The sequence below is a fragment of the Passer domesticus genome, chromosome 2, assembly GCF_036417665.1.
Source record: "Passer domesticus isolate bPasDom1 chromosome 2, bPasDom1.hap1, whole genome shotgun sequence".
In the NCBI taxonomy this organism is placed as follows: Eukaryota; Metazoa; Chordata; class Aves; order Passeriformes; family Passeridae; genus Passer; species Passer domesticus.
In genome coordinates this window covers 44,821,489-44,836,782 of record NC_087475.1, presented here as the reverse complement: position 1 = coordinate 44,836,782, position 15,294 = coordinate 44,821,489, and the positions used below count along the sequence as shown (strand labels likewise).

At 32.9% G+C, this 15,294-nt stretch overlaps 1 long non-coding RNA gene across 1 annotated transcript in view; it reads left to right on the top strand.

The window, feature by feature from the left end:
* The window catches only part of LOC135295361 (uncharacterized), a 178,669-nt gene extending 163,582 nt beyond the window's left edge, over positions 1 to 15,087 (top strand). Inside the window, exons 2-3 of the long non-coding RNA XR_010357426.1 lie at positions 14,813 to 14,899; positions 15,003 to 15,087. This is a non-coding gene — a long non-coding RNA (uncharacterized LOC135295361). The remainder of the gene's footprint in view (positions 1 to 14,812; positions 14,900 to 15,002) is intronic.
* Positions 15,088 to 15,294: the final 207 nt, after the last annotated feature.

The window sequence follows — 15,294 nt, the reverse complement described above, 5'->3', positions numbered from 1 at the left end:
TTTTAAACCTGCAAAGAATTTAGATTAAAGTAGATCTTTATACACAGAGATTAGGTATGAACATTTTTAAAATTACAAAGTCAGGTATAAAGAACCTTACCAAAGGAAAGAAAAGCCTAGACTACAACCCTCACTCCAAGAAATCTCTCTGCATTTTGCAGTAAGGAGATATGGAAACAAGAGTGCAAACAGTGTTGAGGGTTTCAACAATAACATTTCTGCTGTTTCCATAGTACCAGCCTAGATTTAGCTCCTGATTTCTAGATTCCTGAAGTTAAGAATTAAGCATTTTTCTTCCACAAAAGAAAGCCTTTAACTGCAATTTTTCCCCCTCCAATTACATTCCCTGTATCCCCATCTTATATTTTGCCTGTTACTCTCATAAAACTGCAAATTAAATGTTTGAAACTCCATTAGTGGAAAGAAATACAGATTATCCCTTCCCATTGTGTCCGTTGCCAATTAGGTATGAAATAAGTTTTCATGAGAAAAGAGCAAGCATTATTAAAAGTTTATTGAAAGTACAATTTTTTTTTTTCTGAACCAAGCACCAACAAGCTCTCTCACGTGCTCTGAGAACAATTAGCAGATCAAGACCCTCTAAGTTTTGTGTGAGAGAATATTTGCCCCATGAACCCTAAGCAACCTTAGATATTACACAGATTCACCATTTTTAGGCATGCAGAGCAACAGGAATTGAAAAGCTAGTAGCAAACCAGATGGCATCTCTATCTGCAAACATCTAAAGAATTAAGTGGGATTATTGTTGCATTAACTGCATCAACAATGTGAAAGGAGGAAAACTTAATTACGTGTATATTCCATGCTATTTAAAAAAATATTCTATTGGTTTTCCATCACACTAAAATTTGTCAGTAATCATTCAAGTTCATGAGATAATTCAGTACTGATCGAACCCGCTAGCAAGAAATACATAAGGAACAGAGGACTCACAATTATGGATTTCAGTTTGAATGGATATATGCATGTATGTGCATATACTTGTACACGTATGTGTAAAATAGCAATTATATGAACTTGATTTTACATACACAACTATGTATAGAGAAAGTATATATATGTGTACATATGTATCTACATAAATATACAGATATAAAATATACACTGGAATGAAGTCAGCCACTGAGAACAGCCCTGAGGAAAACCATCTTAGGGCACTGGTTGATGAAAAGTTGAAAAAGATCCTTTAATGCATGCTTGTAGTCTGGAAAGCCAGCATCATCTTGGACTGCTTCCAAAAAATTGAGTCCAGCACATCGAAGAAAGTAATTCTTCCTTTCTGCTCTTGTGAGACTTGAGCTTCTGCATCCAGCTGGTGGGGCCCTAACACAAGAAGGATTTGGACCTGTTTGAGATAGTTCCAAGGAGGTCCAAAAAGATGATCAGAGAGCTGGATCACATCTCCTATGAAGACAGACTGTAGTTGTTCAGGCCACAGAAGGGCAGGCTTCAGGGAGAATTTCTAGCAACATTTCAGTTGCTAAAGCAGCATATAAGAGAGCTGGAGAGGGACTTTTTACAAGGGCTTGTAGGAAGAGAAATGGCTTCAAACTGAAAAAGGTTAGATTTAGATTAGATATTAAGAAGAAATTCTTTATTGTAAGGGTGAACAGACAGTGGAACATGTTGCCCAGAAAAGTTGTGGACAATCTGGAGGAGTTCAAAGCCAAGTTTGATGGGGCTTTTTCTTGTTCTACTGGAGGATGTCCTTATCCATGGAAGAGGGGTTTGGAACTAGGTGATCTTTAAGGTCCCTTTCAAGCCAAACCATTTTATTATTTGAGGAAATATGTGCTTCTCAGAAGGTAAAAACACTGTATCTTCTGACATCTTCATTTAGATGACTTGTTACAGGATTAAAATTAATATGAAATTTCAACTGAAGATTTTCCAAGAATTGTATCACAATTTTACTTTAAAGTTAGGAGTGAACATCTTTGCTCTGCAGCCAGGTAACATTTACAGATGACACTGTATTTTCTGCTCAATTTTAGTTTTTTGTTTTCTGCTGATCCAAGGAATTATTACTAGAGAAGTGTCAAAGAATTAAAGAACACCTGAGTAAGGGCTGCTTCACCAAGACATGTTGTAAGTTACACTTGAGTAATTTAGCAATATAATTAGGTTGATGCAGTGTTCACATTTAACAAAAGAGGATTCACAGGTGTCACTGTTGACAGGAGTTGGGCCTAGCTGACAGCATACAAACCTAACTTAACCCTCTGGAAATATAGCTTGAGCTTATCCAACCTGCTAGTCAGTGTAAAAGCCACAAAGTCTCAAGAACTTCCCAGAAGGCAAATTGAGGGTGGCAACAGCCACCAAGTTTTCTGCTGGACTCCATCAACTCTCATATGGAATAGAAGGGTCAGGTAATTCTTTAAAAAATGCAGTGATTATATATATCTGTATATCTGTAACTCTGATTACATCCTATATATCGCTGATTAAAGCCCCTGAGCATCCAAGTCAATACAGTATCCAGTGTCATTCTTATCTTAAATTTGTCAGAAGGAAAAATTAAACACCAAGTATTAGAATATGTGAAATACACAAAACAGCTTCTTTCTCCTGATATATCTTCCTCTTATATTTTGCTATATTTTTATAATTGCTTTGACTTTTCTATTATATCCATTTTTTGTTCCTTTTCTGTGTGTAGACATCTGGCTAATAAGTACAAAATTTGCAAAGTTAAGCCAGGCTGATAACCTATAACAATCAAGTGCTCTATTTAAAATTAGCCTTTGAATGTTCTAAGAATACTATACCCAGTCCTGTGAATGTAGCAGCAGGAACCTACAAGTAATGTAGTAAGGTAGATTGGGAAAAAAAAAAAAAAAAGAAAAAAAAAAAAAAGAGGGAGAAGAGGCATTTAAAAAAAGGTCATAATAATGAAGTTTTACATACCTAATAAGTGAGCACCAGGAAAATATATACCAATAGAAATGCAACATCTTACCAACCATAGCCCTGAACACTTAAAAATGTTTCAAAGAACTGTTAAGTGTGACAAAGAAAATTAAGAAATTAATAGAGAACAAAATTAACTTCAAAAACACTTTATCAAGATTGCCTGGACTGACAGTATATATGTCTAAAATAAAATTCATGAAAAACAGTAAGTCAGCTGAAGAATTGCTGAGATAACTTAGTGGTGCTTGAGGATGATAAAAATCTTATGACCTGCTACCATCATTAGCATTATCATCAATAGACTATGAATGGCAAAAGGCTATTTACCTATCTTTTTTCCTGGTCCCTTTTTTTTTTTTATGCTGGTGAGATGGCACATATGGGGTTGGGATACAGAGGATATGGACATGTATGTATTTCAGAACTTTAATTCACAGAACAAGAGATTAAACACTATATTTAAAGTTTCTACAAAATTTATCTCTGTCTTCAATCATTAAGAATGAATACTATAAATTTCACTAGGGCATGTTTCATTACAAGTGCTATTTCTTACTACAAGGATAAGACTGTGCTGAAATTAATACTAATAGAATCATTGATGATCTCAAAGGTATTTTCCAACCTAGGTAATTCTGTGATTTATTTAGAAAATAACTGATAATAAAATACAGCATTTACAGAACATGGACTTGTATATCTATTCAAGGATTTCATGCCTGCTGCAACAAAAGTATGATATATACATGAAAAATGAACAGATGAAATATACTGCTGCTCTAAATCAGTGAACTAGGCCAAATTTTTTGAATTATATCTGTTGATTATATGAGTTCTGATTAAAGTTATCTTTTATCTACTGAAAGAAATCTGAACTTATGTATAGTTTTGCCCATGATTTATACTGGTATGGATATATATGACACATAATGAGATATTTCATCCAAGGTAATAGTGACAGTGAATAATGACATATGCTATAGGTACAGTCACTTTTAGCTTTTCTTCAGGGTACTTGTAGTTCTAACATACATTACTTCCTTTGTGTTTCTTTGCCTGTCCTTAAAAAACTTTCACATTTGAAAATCTGACTTGGCCTTTTTTTACATACCTTGATGATGTACTAAAATAATTATTTTATAAGAAATAAATTGTAATATTTTAATATAACAGTTATAGGAACTATACGTATTCTAATAAAATACAATTATTTTTACTATTACTACTTCTACTGATACTAACAACACTAATGTCAAATAAATAAAATTTAAAAATTAGCCCTTATACTCAAGCATTACATTTTTAATAATAATAATATTGAAAGATGATAAAAGGGTAATTATAAAGGGTAATAAAAAGGGTAATAATAACAAATAAGCATTGAAGAAAATAATAGCAAATCACTATATAAGATGAAAACATTTGAGTTACAGCATATAAAAAAACTTACTATGTTGATTCTTCTGAAAAAAAAGATGATGAAAAGATTTCAACTTTTGTGCTCTGTCTTTAAGTTATATTGTCTTTTGCATATTTACTGTCTTTTAGAGACACTTATTTTCATTTAAAAAGTAGTGGTTAAATATATAACTAAGAGGATCACTTTTGAAGGTTGCTTGTGGGCAATTAAAGAGAACTCAGCATTTGAAAATAAAATTAGCACTTCAGGATTCAGAAATATGATCGATACTGTTAAATTAATCTAGCAGTGCAATAGAGGCCTTATATAGGTTTAGGCATATTTGATATATTCTAAGGATGAATTTGCACTCATTTGATCAAAGAAAGTAATTATATAATTTTTCTGATATCTGAAGTATTATGGCACTAGATTAATCTGTTCAGGCAAGTAATTTGAGATATGATGTCCATACCTGAGCTAGGCAGGTGCCTTCCTGTACAGACCGTGCCAAGTATTAACATTTGTAGACTGTGATTCACTTTATCCCAAAATGACTATTCAAATGATGTCAGACAGATAATTTACTAAGAATATCTGTTTCACACTCTTGATTGTAGGGCAAATTCAGATCTAAATTATAAACGTTCAAATATGGTAAACAAATTTTATCCTTAAAAAAACCCCACCAGACCAGACCTATTTGTTTAGTTTTACATTTCTGTGAAGAAAAGACGATGGAAACACACAGCACATTATAAGATATATTTGTATTTCTTTATATTTCGTCCTTTTTTTTTTTTTTTTGATTGGCAATAATCAATTGATAATAATAAAAAAAAAAAAATCTTGATTTTCATAAAATACAACTGGGTGACCCCTGAACACCTATATTCCATGCTTGCTGCAAGAAAATATTGTGGTGTATCTTTTCTCATTATCTCATTAGGTGTTCTGGCCCTCCATGCCAAATTATTCCTTGACTATGAGTTACCATTTCTGGGCATTTACAGTTTGAATTTCCCCTTCAACCTGTAAGTCATTCATAACACAGAAGTTTTATTTCAGCTTGATCTAAACAATTTTAAAGCCATACTGTAATCATAATCATTAAGAATAAGTTTCAAGGTTTAAGAAGATTTAGCTACCTTAGTAAGTACACCCTCTTCAGCAAGAACTGATGGCGAAATATTTACAAACTTGATTTAAAAGGCAAATAAAACCCAGCAATTATACCACACTGAGTATCAGTATGGTATAATTGCTGTTCTCCTTAGATGTGTGGGTTTGACTATTTCATTTATCATACCTGGCTGCTCCAAAAATTCCACTGTGATATCCGTGCTGAATTATGGTGTAGCCCTATGACAAGCTTACATCTTCAGTTTACTTTTTATTGCATAGCCATATGATGAACACAGTGGTTACTTTTTTTAGTACTACTGAAATTGTGCTCATAATATTTTACTTATGTTGGTTCAGTCACATAGTCAACATGGAAGACCTCGGAGTCTCCAACTGTCTTTTTTAACTACCTTTTTTTCACAAAAGGATACCTGCTGTTTAACAAAGACCTTTAAAGATACCCTAAAACTAAATCTGTCCTTTATATGTTCTTAGAACAAGAACTTCTTGGAAAAAGTTTTTATATTGACATCTCAAAGCAAATAATTTATGATGTGCAAAAGTCTCTGAGGCAAAGCTCAGTGAGGTGGAGGCCAGGAAAAAAAAAAAAAAAACAAAAAGCAAAAGTTCAAAGAGAATAAACTACTATTTCCAGTCTATAAGAAATTCATATTCCAAAGATGAAACTGTACATGTTTCTTGTGGATCTTTTGTTCTCCCTTCATTCAGCTCAGAATTAGTGAGATAGATAGCAGAATCACCCAATAAAAATAATCACGGTCATTTATGTAGAACAAGCATGCATGTGAGAGGTAAGGCCAAAATGAAAATGGGGAGTGACAGATGCAATTTGAAAGATAAAAAAGTAAACTGGATATGTAAACATTTTATATAGGTTTTAAATAGATTGCTTAGTTTAAAAATTCTGTCCCTTTTACAGTGACATTGTATCTTGAAGTTAATTGATAGGTAAAAAAAAAAAAAATCACAAGTTGCCAATGCAATTTTCCATTTTAAACATAGGGGAGTGAGGTTGTCTGGTTGGTTGAGGTTTATTTACAAGAACCATTTTTAAGTGAGCAGTTATTGTTTGCACACAGTTTAGAAAGAAGTAGCTAAGTAGTGGAAACAAAGGGTAAACACTTGTACTCTTGCTTTATCACAGAGAATTTGTAGAAGTATGTCAAAGGGTTCTAGTAAGAAGGTATATCTCATGTATTTGGATATTTCTTCATAAGAATAGAGACCAATTTCCTCTTGGTATTACGTATCATTGTGGACTCATTCTCTGTAACAGTTCAAATCAATTAGAGCAAAAGTGTGGAATTTCTTCATATTCGGTTTCAAATAGGAAAATGTAGACTTCCTTGTCCCAGAGGAACAGGGAATTTTCCCTATTAAACTGGTGAATTAGGACCACCCATTTCCAAGTAATAATTTCTAATCAGGAAATAGCTAGTTGATATGAGTCACCAAATACTCCAAATTTTCAAGTATACCTCCACTAATTAATACAGTCAATTAAATACACATGTTCCAAATTTTTTATTATAGAATGTTTACAATCTCTAAAATGGCAGGTTTGTAAAATTGGAGTACAGTGAAAGACTACTATCATTTTCCTTAAACGGGAAGATAGATCTGTGGAAAACCAAATGTTTACTCACTGAAGAACTGCAAAATAATTTTCTGTCTGATAAGTGGATCTTGCCAATACAGTTCTGATCTTAAGAATGATCCAATTTAATATAATAAGATTTTTCAGAATTTTTTTTCCTACTCTTATTAATATGTTACCATATTATTACTCATACTAACAAAATATTGTTAATAGTAAGCCTTTTAATTTCATATAGTCACTACTTATTTTGTTCTGTCTTGTATGTTGCTTACCATCCTCCTTAGATCTTTAAGTCTTTTTGTTATGCTACTTGCTATTCTGTTTGGGGATTTAAGAAATATTGATCTCCATTAAAATAGTGCATGATAGAAAGTGTTTCATTTATAAGACTCTTCCACTAAGAAGAGAAATATAAATGACAGAAATAATTTTATGGCATGTTAAAGAATTACCATCTGTTATGTGAAGCACCATAGATGACCAGACTTTATACCAATTATGGCAAATGTTTCCTGTGCATTATTTGGAAAGGATTTATACCGTATCTGGTGTTCTCTGTGCATACGATTTGAATTTTTTTTTAAGGGCAGATAGAACTGTATGTGAGTTATATATGTATAAATTATATCAAAAAGTATTTGGGGTGGTTGGTTGTTTTTGTTAGTGCTTTTTGGCTTGTTTGTTTCCTTCTTTCTTTCTTTTGTTAACAAATTATTTTAATTGCACTAATTTATTTACTTAGATGCAGAGGGTGTAGAGAATTAATTACATCAACATGACATTGCATTTTAAAAGTTTTATATTTTTGTCTTCTCTATTAAGACATCCTCTCTACCTTTTCTTATTTGCCAAAAATAAATTCACAAGACTCCATTAACTGATAGAGTATGAAATAAATGAGAGCGGTTTCACAATAGCTGAATTGTTGGTAAGGAAAAAAAAATAAAAAGAAGAAAAGCTTTATTCTTTCTTTGTTTATTGAAGGGCATATCTCAGGGTGGCCAATATTTCAGCAATATTTTTAAATTTTAATTATTTTATTTCACTTTCACAAAATTTGTTTTCTTTCCATCACAAAGATGACCTACAGAATTATTGATTAATTTGGAGCTTATTCTTTAAAAAATAGGATTGAGTTGTTTGGGGTAATTTTTCTTTTTGTGTATGTGTGTGTGTGGGGGGGTGTTTTTTGGGGTATTTTTTGTTTTCTTTGAGAAAAATAACTCCAAAGTTCAGCTTAACCTAGCTGATGAAGGTCTGACATTAATCAAAGGTGTTATGTGTTCAGATCCAAGGCTAAAAATCTAAGACTGTTTTGAATTCTGAATAAGTCTTATTTAACTAAAGTAGGAAGAAAAACAGTCACCTTATGAATTATTAGTGACAGAGAGAAGTAATAGGAAAATCAATCCACTTTGCCTGATTTAAGCATTTTATTTTCCTCCACCTCAACCGGTCCATCCAAAAAAGTGCCTCTGCCTTTCATGCAGACAGCAGTGTCTGAATTCATAATGCTTAAACTAGATCTTCAAGTTCCCCTTAGAATTTATGGCCACCTAACCAAAATAAAAATGTTTGGTTTATTTGCCTAAATGTGTACATCTGATATTATATATGATACTGTAGAGAAGCTGTAGTATCCATGCAGTGCTGGCAGATCTGATGATGCAAGACTGATGGGAGAATTCACACCTCTATGGTGGGCACCAGAGACCAGGGCATCCTGCTATACATCAGCTGGCCAAATTATCTGTTTGTCTTGTTCACACCCAGCAGTGTCTGGGGAGCTTCTAGACAAGTTAAAGATAGCCATAATCTTTATTTTAGGGTGATCTGGTCATCTAGCTGGCAAGTTTTCTGAAGATTGATTTTGCTTTTTCTGGAAAGACAGTCAGAATCTCCTCCTTATAGCTACACAAGATTTAAAGTGACTGAAATTCATGGATTTAGGGCCTGAAAGTCCTAACATTAACAGATCCATTCTGTTAAGTCCTTGACACCATTAAAGTATAAATATAGATAGGAAGTCACGTAGTGTGGTCTTTTCAGTTTTAAAACTTGTGGTCTATTTGAGAATCAAGTAACATGTTAGAAATCCTTTAAACATTGCTTTCACTTAGCTGAAAAGCATTGCTAAATTCAGGGTGGAAGTAAGTTATAAATTAGATAAAGACAATTCAAGAAAATACAAAAGACCACCATTGACCTTAAGGAATCTGTCAAGTAATCTACAAAAATACTCATACAAACTTAAAAATGCTTTAGATCTATCTGGTTTATTTGAAGTGTTTAACTTTGGGTTCCACTTAAGAACTTAATCACTCTTGGTATTAATAAAAGCAATAGTGATGAGCAGTCTTTATTCAATTATTTAAATAGGTACACCCCTCTCTGACTGCCATCATTGGCCATGTTTTGTGACCTCATAAACTTCTGATAAGGCTTGATCAAGCCAGCTGAGTGGTAAAGTATCCCTTGACTGCACCAGTTACGCCATGAAGAGCTCCCTTGTTCATACCAGGAGCTCTTGCATGGTACAGATGGGAAAAACCAGAAACATCAGCTGCCTTACCAAGGTGGGGAGAAAAGGATAGGCAAATATCTTTTGAGGCTTTAGTAAACCATGCACCCAAATCACAGCCCAGGTAAATTTTAGCCCCAGTGAAATGATACTATTGTTACTGTGCTTGAGGGAAAAAGAGCTATAGTTAGTAACTTGGATTATGGCCAGGATGGACACGTAGTGATAACTGAAGTCAATCAACTTGCAACCCTATAAACAGTGATCCTAAGTGAGGCTCTTGGAGCTCGTATGACTGCAAGCTGGCTATTCCAGCACGTCCCTCTGAATTTGACGTCTCTCAGACCTGTCAAACCTTTACGTTTGCAATACATAAAGGGTCATTGCTGAGAATGAAATCTAGGCTGATACCTCATGCACTCATCTCCATACTCCTTGAGGTGCTCATGGGAAATATAAAAGGATTTAATATATTTCACTGAACTTGAAAGGAATTTTTGATATGTACCTTTGCACACAAAGAGGTCTACACATCATTTACCTGCATGAATCTATTATGATATGAATGTCACTATTTCAAATCTACAGCTAAGTAATTTTCATATTTGTAGTAAACCCTATCAAATTTTATTGTAAGTGTCAAATACTCAATGATTAATTGTTGCTAAACACTTTTGCACACTTATCTTTACATCCATATACTTTGCACCTTAACCCGCTTTTGCATTCTTGATTTTTGTGTAAATCATTCAAAATTGTTTCAAAATTAATCTTTCTTTATATGCTTTAATGTGTGTAATTAGTAGAGTGAGCCTTGTAATCAAATTCTGTAAAGTAAGATTTCCACAAATTCATATTAGACCCCCTTTTGACAGTACCTTTCATGGTATTTCTTCAAGCAGAAAAACCACTCATTTTTGACACAAATGTTCTTTCTATTCTTAAGATATCAGATCAGGTCAAGAGAGAGTTCTATAAATTGAACAGACTGAGGTCTAGAATATAGGTCTTCAAAGGCACTGGTTCTTTTAGTTGTCTTTCAGTGAATCTTATCAAGTTACATTGTTTTCTCCACTAGATTTAAAATATTGATATGGAAACTCTAAAGGTTGGTCCCCTAGTAAAAGTTGGATTAACCCTTCAGTTTTACAGATTATTAGTGCTTTACTAGTAAATGTTTACACTTGGACTCTTCAGCAAGACCTTTGAAGCACATCTATGAAACAAGTCTATTGCAGATGCAAGAAGCCACAAAGTTCATTCCAGCCTTCCAATTGTCATTACTATCTAGCTATTATTTTGATATGTTACATATTCTAAGATTTTTCTCAAAACTAATTACTTCAGTCATACTTCCAAGAATGAGAGCACAGAACATGCATTTAAGCAAATTAAAAATATAGCTATTAATGCTGACAAATAATCATTGAACCAAGAGCATTACCCTTAATGCTTAATATCTCATAAATATTATGGAGTTTTGATTAGTTGGAGTTTATTGCCTTTCTGTTTATGCAAAAGATTATAACATAAATGTACTTGTGGTAAACTTTTATGAAGATATCAATAACACTATTTTGGATGAAATCTTCAGGCTATTATATAGTAAGAAACAAATTTAGATTTGCATTATTATAGACTAACCCCAAATTATTTTTTTTCACAGGAAAATATTTTTGTAAATTATTTTGAAGTAATAGTGTTGCAAGACAATTTGGAATAACTCTGTGCCTTTTATGAAATATCATTTTGAGCACACACTTGAAGCTATTAAAAAAAGACTGCGAAGATGTATGCTGGTTACAGATTGTCTTATTGTGTGGTAACACAGTGCATTGTAGATTTTTCGGTTGAAGAAGAGAGTTTCAGGGGAATCACACTAAAAATATGTGTTTGATTTTTTTTTTTAATTGGTATTTGTTTTCTTATTGTGGATTAACTATAGTTGTGAACAACCTTTAAGATATTTGCATCTTTTATAATTTTGCAATTCTGTGAATGAGAACTGGCCCATATGGGAAAAATCCAATGCAGTGGTTTAGGACACTTTTTCTTCTGGTATTTAAATGCAAAGCATAATTACAATTTTCTTCGGCTGACAGTGTTTTCTGTCAGTCAGCATTAGTCTCATTGCTTTATCTGACAGCAGACCCCTGGCCTGTCATGGCAGAGAAAATGAGAGGGAAAATCTCTTTATCAGAGTCAATGTGAAGGCACAGTTGGAAACAAACTGCAATTTAAAATCATCATTGCTAGCCTACTTTTTTTATTTAGAGGCATGAACAATAGAGGAGAATATTGTGAAGTATGAAGAAAATTAGGTTCTTATTTATTGTTAGACTTATTCTTTTTGAAATTATTAGCTTCTGTTAAAAATATGCAAAAGGATGTTTCATTCAGATGTATATTTGTAACAGACTAAATCAGTCATGAATAAATAGAAACAAGAGTTTTGTATTTGTACAGGAATAGAAATATACTTTTCTGTAATAGATAGATAATGTCCATACCAATGTTCTATTTTCTTTCTACCTTTTTAAAATTCATATATTGACTATTTGTTTAAATGAAGGAAAAAACACATTTACTTTTTTACCCTAAGTGAATAGAAGACACGTGACTTTGAACTTTGGGTTCTCTTTCATTCTTTCTACTATGTTTCATGTTTCATTGTTATTTTTTTTATTCTAACCTTTAATTACACAGATCAAAACTCTAGTTAAAAATGCTTCTCATGTTCTTAAAAATAAATGTTCTGAGAAATTCCCTACCATTGCCAGGAACTCTGAAATAAAACTTCATAACTTACATTAGAGAGAGATATTGTGTATTGCATATTGTATTTGCTGGGCTCCCAGACGAAGGAAGGAATGATGAATCTGACTGCATGTTCTCAGAAGGCTAATTTATAATTTTATGATACTATATTATATTAAAGAATACTATACTATATTATACTAAAGAATACAGAAAGGATACTTACAGAATGCTAAAAAGACAATAATGAAAACTTGTGACTCTCTCCAGAGTCCTGACACAGCTTGGCACTGACTGGCCATTGAGACAAAACAACTCACAGCAGAAACCAATGAAACAATCACCTGTTGGTAAACAATCTCCAAATACGTTCCAAAGGAGCAAAACACAGGAGAAGCAAATGAGATAAAATTGTTTTCCTTTTTCTCTGAGGCTTCTTAGCTTCCCAGGAGAAAAATCCTGGGCAAATGGATTTTCCAGAAAATATGAATGTAACAATTGTAGTTCTTAACAAACTAGAATTCTGATCATGCTAGCCATCTCACAGGTAATGCAGTGGTAATGGCTGTAATACATAGCATTTCACTTCCACTACTTCCACAGCCCTATTTAATATTCTATAACAATGTGTAAATGATGGTTTTAAAGACAAGGGTAGATATATCCTGCTTTATGTTAGCTGATTTGAAGGTCGGGGTGGCGCTGCTTTCCAGAGCAACATCTGCATTTAGGACTCTGCAATAAAATCAAATGTTACCTTCAGGTCTCTTCATGCTCTATCCACCTCCTGATGTAGAGAGCAACCCTTCCTTCTCCCCTTCTTTCCCTTTCCCTTTTAAAACAGTATGTAGACATGGATAGCCACACTCCTGTTATGGAATTCATCCCACCAAATTTCAGTAATTGCATCTAGGTCTTAAGTGCATCCAATTAAATTTAACCAGAGGATTCAGTGACGTACACAAAGTTTATACAGTGTAATTTTTGTTATTATAGGGTACATCATCTTGTTTTCAGAAGCCCCTTGCTTTCCCTTAACCACCAAAGCAAAAGGCCTCCACTGTCTAGCATATCTAATGATCTTCTGTAGAAATCTGTAAGACCTTCATGTATGTCAAGTGATACTAGACACAGATATTCAGGCAGCTCAGCCCTATGCTGCTGGATATCTGTAAAATCAGCACAGAAGGGAAAAGTTTGTGGCAAGATATTAATTCTGTGTGTATTTTGTATCTCCGATGTGTAACACCACTGGCTGTTGAAGGATGATTGGTATTTAAGAATACATACTGAACTTACTTATTACTGAAATTAGTGTAGATTAATCCCACTTCCAGGCTGATGTGGAGAGGGATGTTTGACCTTTTTTTGGTTGTTGGGTTTTTTTTTTGTTTGTTTGTTGGTTGGTTTTGTTTGGTTTTTTGTTGTTGTTGTTGTAGTTGTTTGGTTTGGCTTTTAATAGCAAACTATTATATTCGTATCTCCAGCCATGGACTTTGGAGCAACATAAAAATGATACCTAGTAAGTAGAAAACTTTTTGCTGGATTATATTATTTCTTTTCCCTGACTTTGGAACTAGACTTTTATACATGCATTCCCCATGACTGAAAAGGGAGAAAAACTGTATTTCTGTCTGCCAATAAAATTCAATGGATTGTGAGAAAATTATTAAACAGATGATAATAGCAAGAGTAGCTGGAAGAAAAGCCATGTTTGGGCACTCTGCAAGATAATAATAGGAAAAAAGTAATAGATAATGTTAATGTGTTCAATGGAGTAAATCCATATCCAGATTGGACGTCTTTGAAAAGAATAACGGGTACAACAAAGTTTAAAACACTTTCTTAAGAACTCAACAATGCAACAACTGGCTATTATATTTTTTCTGAAGGGTGAGAGAATTGGATTCTTTTTAGCCTCTGCTAAGGAAAAATTATGAATTGAATCAATTTTTCTCCACTACAAAACCAACTGACAATTTTAAGAAAACAGCAATAATATTAGCAAACTTACAACAATCATATAAGTTACACACTGGAAATATTTCTCTTTAACAAGTGAAAAGAGAAAAATCTACTGACAATTTACAAAAATTATTTTTTATTATTCATGCAGCAATCTATAATTTAAGGATATAAGATTCAGGATATTGCTAGATAGGTGGTTTAAATGTGCAACTACCTTTATAAAGAAAATTTGAGGCAAAACTGACTGTAGATATTTCTCTAGAGGATTGATTTTATATCTGTTTATATAAATATATTTGCATTTTTATAGTACATACATGTACATAATATTATTTTATATAGCTATATATTCATAATATATTTAGTATCAAATTATACAGCAAAGCCACTGAATAATTTCATATTTTAAATATTTATAATACTTATAACAGAAAAATAGTCATTATGACTGTAACAGTTATTCCTTCGTTTCCTTGTTTTTCAGAAAACTGGAGAATACTATGCTTTTCTGATGTCTCAAAAGGCTTTTGCTAAAGCCCAATGCTGATGACATCCAATTCTACTCCTACAAGTAAGCATTACTCTCTGTTTATGCCAAATATAATTTTAAAATAGCATAATAGGAACCAGATTTTCCCTTAATTAATAAAATTGTTGGGTTTTTTTCCACATAGGACCTTCATGTATCAGTGGTGAACAGGCATTTGGCTCACTACAAGATAACCAGCAAAAGGAAAGTATATCCATGTCATCCAAAGTTCTTTGGTTCAGTCTATCTGTTACTTTTGGACTCTAACATTTTTATTTCTGCCACAAAGAAAAAATATATTTATTCATACTTTCTAAATAACACACAATTATTTGTAAAAGACATCTTTGTTTGTGGGGTTTTTTTGTGTAATCATTACTGTGTTTTTTCAACATACTGTGAATGCTTTAAATAAACTTCAAACACATCTTCACGGT